General features: G+C 41.5%; 1 long non-coding RNA gene across 1 annotated transcript; it reads left to right on the forward strand.

The window, feature by feature from the left end:
- Positions 1–6135: 6135 nt before the first annotated feature.
- LOC125160761 (uncharacterized) lies at positions 6136–7317 on the forward strand. Its single transcript, XR_007150355.1, has 2 exons — positions 6136–6271; positions 6766–7317. It is a non-coding gene; the product is annotated as an uncharacterized LOC125160761 (long non-coding RNA).
- Positions 7318–7597: the final 280 nt, after the last annotated feature.

The following is a 7597-nucleotide window of genomic DNA, read 5'->3' on the forward strand; positions in this document are numbered from 1 at the left end:
TTTTTTTTTTTAATGCTTAGTAAAGAGAGAGAGAGGAAGAGAGAGAGAGGAAGATAGAGAATCCCAAGCAGGCTCCATGCTGTCAGCACGGAGCCTGACTCTGGGCTGGATCCCATGAACTGTGAGATCATGACCTGAGCTGAAATCAAGAGTCAGAGACTCAACCGAGCCACCCAGGCGCCCCATATTTCTGTCCCCATATTTTATAGATAAGGTCACTAAGGCTTAGAGGTGTTCAGAACCATATAGTAAGTGAAAGATCTGGCATTGGAACTCACCTAGACAGCACACACTCAATATGAACAGTTGCAAAAGGGTTGCTCATGTCTGAGAAATCAATTTGCAAAGTGGAGACTGAGCAATTAATTGGATATTTCAGGTCACGTTTTACTTGAATAGTCTGGCTATTTACTTACTGATTTCACTCCACTGAGTATATGAAGATTTAGCTTGATCTATGTCCATATTGGCTGGAAGAGGTTTGGAGATGTTAATCATGCCTTCTACACGAGAGGCCTGGATACCTAATAAATGTCTGCTGTTGGTGAATATTATGGAATCTGACAGAAAGGAGATTTCCTGAGGATACCGATTTTGGTCAAATCCTAACTTGCTGCTGGATCGCTGGACAAAGACACTGAGTGGACTGAGCGTGTGCCACATCACCAAGCCATCTTCTAAATAACAAAATCTTATTTTTATTTTTATTTTTTACAGAAATTCAGATATTCCAACAAATTTCTTTACATTTCCTGGACCTTAAAAAAATTACACACAACTTTTTGGACGCAATACAACGGAACAGAATGAGAAAGGGAGTCACTTTTTTTTTTTTAAAAAAGATAAAAACATACTTCTTATACTTAACACTTAGTGATTTACATGTGTATTACCTATGTACAAATGGTACATCATCAATGACCCATCTTCAGAGCACTGTGGTATGCTAAATTACACTTAGGTTTCATGGAAAAAAATTTTTGAAAAACATTTGTGTGTGGATAGGAAGCACTTTTTCATTTTCATAAACACCACTTCTAGTGATGCAGGACTCCCAATGGAATCTGTAATTTACATGGATTAGAGAAAACCAACACCTTCTAATTTTATTGTGGATAGAGAGGTACCTCCCTTTAACTAAAAGATGAATTCTTGAAAAGTTGTGTGTAATTAAATTTAGTAAGTAGGGTGCTTTGAATGCAGTGGGAGAGCTTCTATTTAATGCAACAAGTAACTCCCAGAATGACTAACACTTTAGAGATAATAAGTATTCCCTTAATTTGGTTCTTTAGAAAATCCATAGCTTCGTGATTTGGGGCTCACTCATTTGAGCATACTTGTAATATACTCTTGGCCATTTAGAACATAATCTCCTTCATGGTGTAAAGATAGCTACTACTAGAAACATTTGGCAAGAATGAGAGTGTTGTCTTAATAGAGACAGGGTACGAGACATCGACTCTGATCTGTATCACTTCTTGTCTTACCCTCCATCTGGTATTCCAGTGATGGATGCTAATTTGATCTTAATGTTGAGTCTAAAAATGAAGGCATTCTACACGTCCATGTTTTCTGCTCACGTGCAGAACGTGGTTTAGTTCACACCAATTACGCCCTGCATATACATTTTAGCTCGTGTTCATTCTCAAGCAGTTGGCCAGGTCAATATTACATATTTTTCTGTTGTTGCATATTGGCAGGATTTGTGATGAGGGTGATAGTGGGGGAAGCCCGGGAGCAAAAGATTGCTGAAGACAAGTGACCAGTTATAACTATTTCCAAATGTCAACCAACAAAAAGAAATCTGGGTATTCTTGAAAAAAACCAACATTAGTAAACAAATAGGCAACTTACTCCTACCAAGTTTCTTGACCTGTATAAGTATATATTCATTTATTTCTAAGGCTATTAAATTATTATTGATTTTGTTAGTACCACTTACTATAATTTAGAAATAGGTTTAATGGAATGATTTTTTTTTTTTTTAACAAAAACAAGTACCTATTAGTAAGGGTAAAAAGGATATGGATTTCTGATGACATGTATGGCAAAGAAATAGAAAAAAAAAGGAGGGATTTTAGATGCCTTCTTATGAAGTATATTCAATTCCTATGCATATACTAGGGAGAATTAGAAAAAGGTATTTATTTGATAGCAGCCTATATATTACATGTGAGCATCCAAGGTGAAAATGAGCTTTCTATATTTTTCAGAGTTCCTTGATACTGTTTCCTGGAAGATAGGGATATCTATGTTGCTTGGGAACTTATGATGTTAAGATGTACTTCCTGTAATATACATCTCGATGGAGTTATAGTATATGTCAAAAACACTTTCTCATTAATAACTTGTACAGACAGATTAAACTGAACACAGACTCTGTAAAAAGCTTGAAGTGTTACATCTCTTAACTGAGTAGTTGTAACTAATTACACAGTGAAAGAAACACACGGCAGAGATGGGGAACCAAAGATCATGTGAAAACACGCAGAGGCATTTTCTAAGATGCTTCCTCCATGAATGATGCTTGATAAGCCTCTTGGCTATTGAGATAGGAATAATTTAGGATTGACTGCCTTTTTTCAAATAAGGTTGAAAGATTAAAGCTTTTTGTTTTCCGTTGGATTAAAAAAGGACAGTTTACAAACCTCGGTACATATATATTTTACATGTTAATTCTAGCACATTTATACTCCTCTTCCTTAAAATATTTCCTGAATGTGATTTCTCATGAATGCGGTCTGATCTTATTCGGTGATAGTTTCCAGTGAGCTGGTGTTTAATCCATTATCACATCTCCTTCCAGAAAATCACTCCCATCTCTGCCAGTCCAGATTTAGAAAGTGCTTTGACAAGTAGATGGTTCACTCTTGTCCAGATCCGTCTCTGTACTCTGATTTCTCCCAAGAGTCTTCCTTCTTGATGTTGATGTACAAAAGCTCTTATTCGATTTGTTTAGCTGTTACTTGATTTGTTTTGTGCTCATTCTAGAGAATATTGGCTTAGCAGAACTGCAGAAAGGGGCAGAGGGGCAGGGGGGCAGGGGAGGAGAAAGAAAAAGAGAGAAAGAAGAAAATGCATCATTTTCTGTCGGCAAGATTTTTATGCAGGGTTGTCACAGAAAAACCACACCAGCAAATGGTTCAGATGCACTTTAGGTTTGTTAACAAAGAAGACTGAAAAGTTTGAGGCTCTTGTTCCATAAACAAATAGCATGGTCTTCCAGCAAGGGGCCCCCCATAACCCAGACATGTGTACTCCCCACATTTGGGTGAAGGTTACAGGCTGCTTTGAAGAAGCAAGGAAGGATGCGAAATGATCCCAAACATCACTGATTTTTCTGCCTGGCACAGAAAATGTCTCACTGGAGCGTTTTCCTTTTCCTTCCAAGTGTTATTTATTTTACAATCAACATTATAACAGCTGCAAAAGAAATGAGACACCGTTTTATTCCCATGTGTCTTTCCATTCTTTATCTAAATGTGCACTTATTTTTTACAGTTGGAATCACAGTACAGATGACATTTTTAACATTATATGAAAAACAGCTTTCTACATTTCCACTCTGCAGCATCAGCATCTAATTTCTAATAGCACCAGAATATTCCATTCCATTCTCATTCCTTTCACCCCGTGCTCAGTATCCCATCTTGATTGTTTGACGGTTGTCAGATTGTAGGTAGGTTTCCCATTAAAAAAATTTTTTGAAAATGTTTATTTTTGAGAGAGAGAGAGAGAGACAGAGCATGAGCAGGGGAGGGGCAGAGAGAGAGGGATACGCCGAATCAGAAGCAGGCTCCAGACTCTGAGCTGTCAGCACAAAGCCTGATGTAGGGCTTGAACTCATGAGCTGTGAGATCATGACCTGAGCTGAAGCTGGACGCTTACCCAACTGAGCCAGCCAGGCGCCCCATAGGTTTCTCATTTTTTAAAAAATGTTTATTTTTGAGAGGAAGTGTGCACGTGCACACGAGCCAGGTAGGGGCAGAGAGAGAGGGGGGAACAATGGATTCGAAGCAGGCTCTGTGCTGACAGTAGAGAGCCCAACGCAGGGCTCGACCAACTGAGAGATCATGACCTCATGATCGGACGCTCAACCGAACTGAAGTCGGACGCTCAACCAATTGAACCACGTGGGTGTCCCAAGGTTTCTCAGTTTTTTGTTATCAAGAATAAATGTTTTTGCATATAAAGTTCTATTTGTTCTTTAAAATTCTTTCTTTAGGACAGATTCTCAGGGGATACACTGCTTTTCCTCTTCTCCAGCATGGTATTAGGGACTATGCCTGTACTGATACAACTAGACTACAAATAGTACAACCACCTCCTTTCTTTGGATGATCTCCACAGACTTGGGCACTGTTAACCAGGGTGTAAGAGTCCCTTAGAACCTGTGAAGATGGGCAAATGTACCAACAGGCCAGATTTGGGCTGAAAGGAAACAGCCTGCTGGGTTTGCATCACAGAGCACTTGGAAACACAAACAGTAAAACAACTGGTCCATTATTCCGTGATAGTCCTCATTCCACATCACAAGATTATAGTTTCTGAATGAGTGCTAGAGAAAACTCTGGAAGATTCTGTTTTTTCTAGGATAAATGCTTATAGTTTTCCAGTACACTTTAAAATACCTTAAAATATCTAATACACATTACAATTTTAATGAACTTCTCTCCTTCAGAACTCAGTTACTTTAATGAACCCAGACGACACAGGGGACAACTGAAATACGATCCCATCGTAACGATGATTAATCTGTAATGATTCTCTGAGATTGCATCATGCTAGTAGAAGCCCTATGGAAGGGAATGCTTTCCTTTGATATTATTAGAGCAGCATAAGCAATCCATGGGTTTTACACACAGCTATAGGTGCTTCTGAACCTTGAGTGGTCTCTGCTTGCTGCCCTGGAGATGGTCTTGTTTGATAGAATTCAAAGTCAGGTGTGTCGGTCCATAATTCCACTTCTCTAGCATTCTTCACTCTGAATATTTTTCTATGTAAAATTCACAAAGCTCAATGCCTGGGGTTTCCAGTAAGATCTATGAAAGGTGCTAGCTGGGATGGGGGAGAGGAAGGAATGGGTGTGAGTTGTAAATACATGAACAAGAACAGGGTAATGGGTTGTGCAAAGTGGCTATGCATATGGAAGAGAAGGTAGTGATGAGGGAGCATAAGGCAGGCTGAGGACAAAGCACAAGCTAACTCCCCGCCCCCCAACCACAGTGAGATATGTGTGATATTCCTCAGTCACTTCTGACTGTCCAAGAACAAAGGAGAGGAAAGAAAACAAATAGTTAACTGATAGAGATCACAGTCATACAGGATGTGAGTCTCCATCAGTTTACAAATGTCTTAGTAAATTACAAGAAAAAGGCCATCTTATCAATCGCCAAATCTCCAGAAACCTGTAGACTCAGTTTCCTGGAATCCCAACATCACTCTCCCCTCATGTGGGGAACAAAAGTAAGAAGGAAATGGTAGGTAAAATCAAATTTCTTTATAATCTGCAAATACTTGAGGCAAATTCGGAGTATAACATTTCTCCAGGAACTCCCTACCATCTTCATGTTAATGCCTTACTAGAGGGAAAACAACCTTAGCCTGACAATAGCAAGGCCTCCAGTATCTTCTGAGCCCTCTTTAGCATATGAAAGTCCCTTTGGAGGCCTCCCTTTTGCCCTTAACTCCCCCAAGTCCAAAGTGTATAATCAGTCACTCTTCACAACCCCAGTGCAGCTCTTTCTGCCCATAGGTCCTATCCCCGTGCTTTAATAAAATTCCCTTTTGCACCACAGGCACCTCAAGAATTCTTTCTTGGCTGTCAGCTCCAGACCCTCTCATCACTCTAAAATCCCATCAGTAGGAGATGGAAGTGACAGGGCCATATATGTGTGATGCAGGGGAAGAGGGAGGCAAGAGGGTTGTCCTCATTTTCTTGATGTTTGCAAATAAATATATCCCTGATTTCATGACAGAAAGCCTGCTTTGGTGTGAACTATTTCTCGGCATCCAGGAACCAGTGATTCTTCCTTTCCCTGGCTCTAAGCTGTCTAAATTGGCTTTATGACATCAGAGTGGGCTGGGAAGAGAGCAGACCACGGAGGTGGGCTGGGGGTGGGGGTGGGGGTGGGAAAAGGCTTTAATCAGCCCCCAGAGCACCGATACCCAAGCCTGAGGAGGAGAAGGACGCTTCCTGTAGGATAGGCATCTCCCTGGGAAGATCCTGAGCCTTCTTGTAAGAAGGAACATCTGGAGCCAATCTCACAAGGTTCCTGTCTACACCTTGCCATTTGGGGTCTAACCTGTCTAGGGGCCGGCCAAGATGAGTCATTCATCACCAACCCTTCTTGGATCTGCTGTGATCTTGGGTCTCCCATATCCTCCATTGTGACCAAATCCCTCATTGGATCCCTCACTAGCCTTACCATTGATTGTTCAACCTTTCCTTCTGAAAACTCTCTTCTTTGTTGACTATTGTTAGCACTGGAACTACACTCCCCACCAGCAGTGTCAATGCTGGGCAGGGAGCTGAGGAGTGAATGGGAAATGAGAGAAGCCACAGAGCCAGGCTGGACTAGGAGGAGGCCAGTGAGGCTCATAGGGTAGAAGATTTATGACCGAGCGCCTCCTGACATTTTGCACACGAGATGCCTCATTTGCCTTCTCCTCGTGCGGGCTGCTGATCATGAGGCGTCCTGGGAATATGTGCTTGGAGTCTGAGTTACTTGGACATTACTAACTCTGTGTATTTTTTCTTCCTAGTGCACGACACCACCATGCAACAGGAACCCCAGGGCACTTGAGAATTCTGCAGACTGCAAGGCTAAAAATAACCAGCATATTCCTTCTGGTGGTGACCGGAATACAAACACTCCCCACACCATAACAGGAAAACACTTTGCTGGGAGTGGTAAAATTAGAATGCCACCAAAATGACTTAACTAGGATGCACAGTGAGGAATCTCCCACCTGAAGGCTGGGAAAGGGTTGGCCCTCCAGACAGATTTGGGGAAACCAGCAGGTGGAAGAGGATAAAAGGCAGGGTTTTTTCCTCTCTGGATGTGGCCATTACTTGTTCAGACCAACGACTATGAGATACCGGGGTAGTCTGCAGAATTCCGTGGAAGCACTAGTGTGGTTACACTGTGATCTTTGCTTTGTAAAACATCGGTTTCCCCCCCCTTTTTCCGGAATTTTGCTAACATTTCCCATGCACCATGGCTATTGCATAGCTCAGGGGAGGCAATTTAAAAGATGTCATATTCTCCCAGGTTCGTACAGAACAGGACTGAATAAATAAGCCATTCAACGCTGCTTTGGATCTTTGTTCAGTCGGGTTTGTCCTTGTAACACGTCATGGGCTCTGAGTTGCCCATGTTCCATTTCTAAAGGGCTCTTTGCAAATCCTTTTCGAAGCTGTCATTTGAATCGCTGCTCATGAGAGCGGCATTTATAATGGCCACATTGTCCAGACTATCTAAATGCTGCGTTGTTGAATTTTCTATGTGTTTGCGGGCTTTGAAAGGTCTCCTGTGGTCCGCTTCTGCTGATTGTTCCTATCAACCTATTCAATTAGGGCCCGGAGCCCCCACCG

This window comes from Prionailurus viverrinus, chromosome A2 (genome assembly GCF_022837055.1).
Source record: "Prionailurus viverrinus isolate Anna chromosome A2, UM_Priviv_1.0, whole genome shotgun sequence".
NCBI lineage: Eukaryota > Metazoa > Chordata > Mammalia > Carnivora > Felidae > Prionailurus > Prionailurus viverrinus.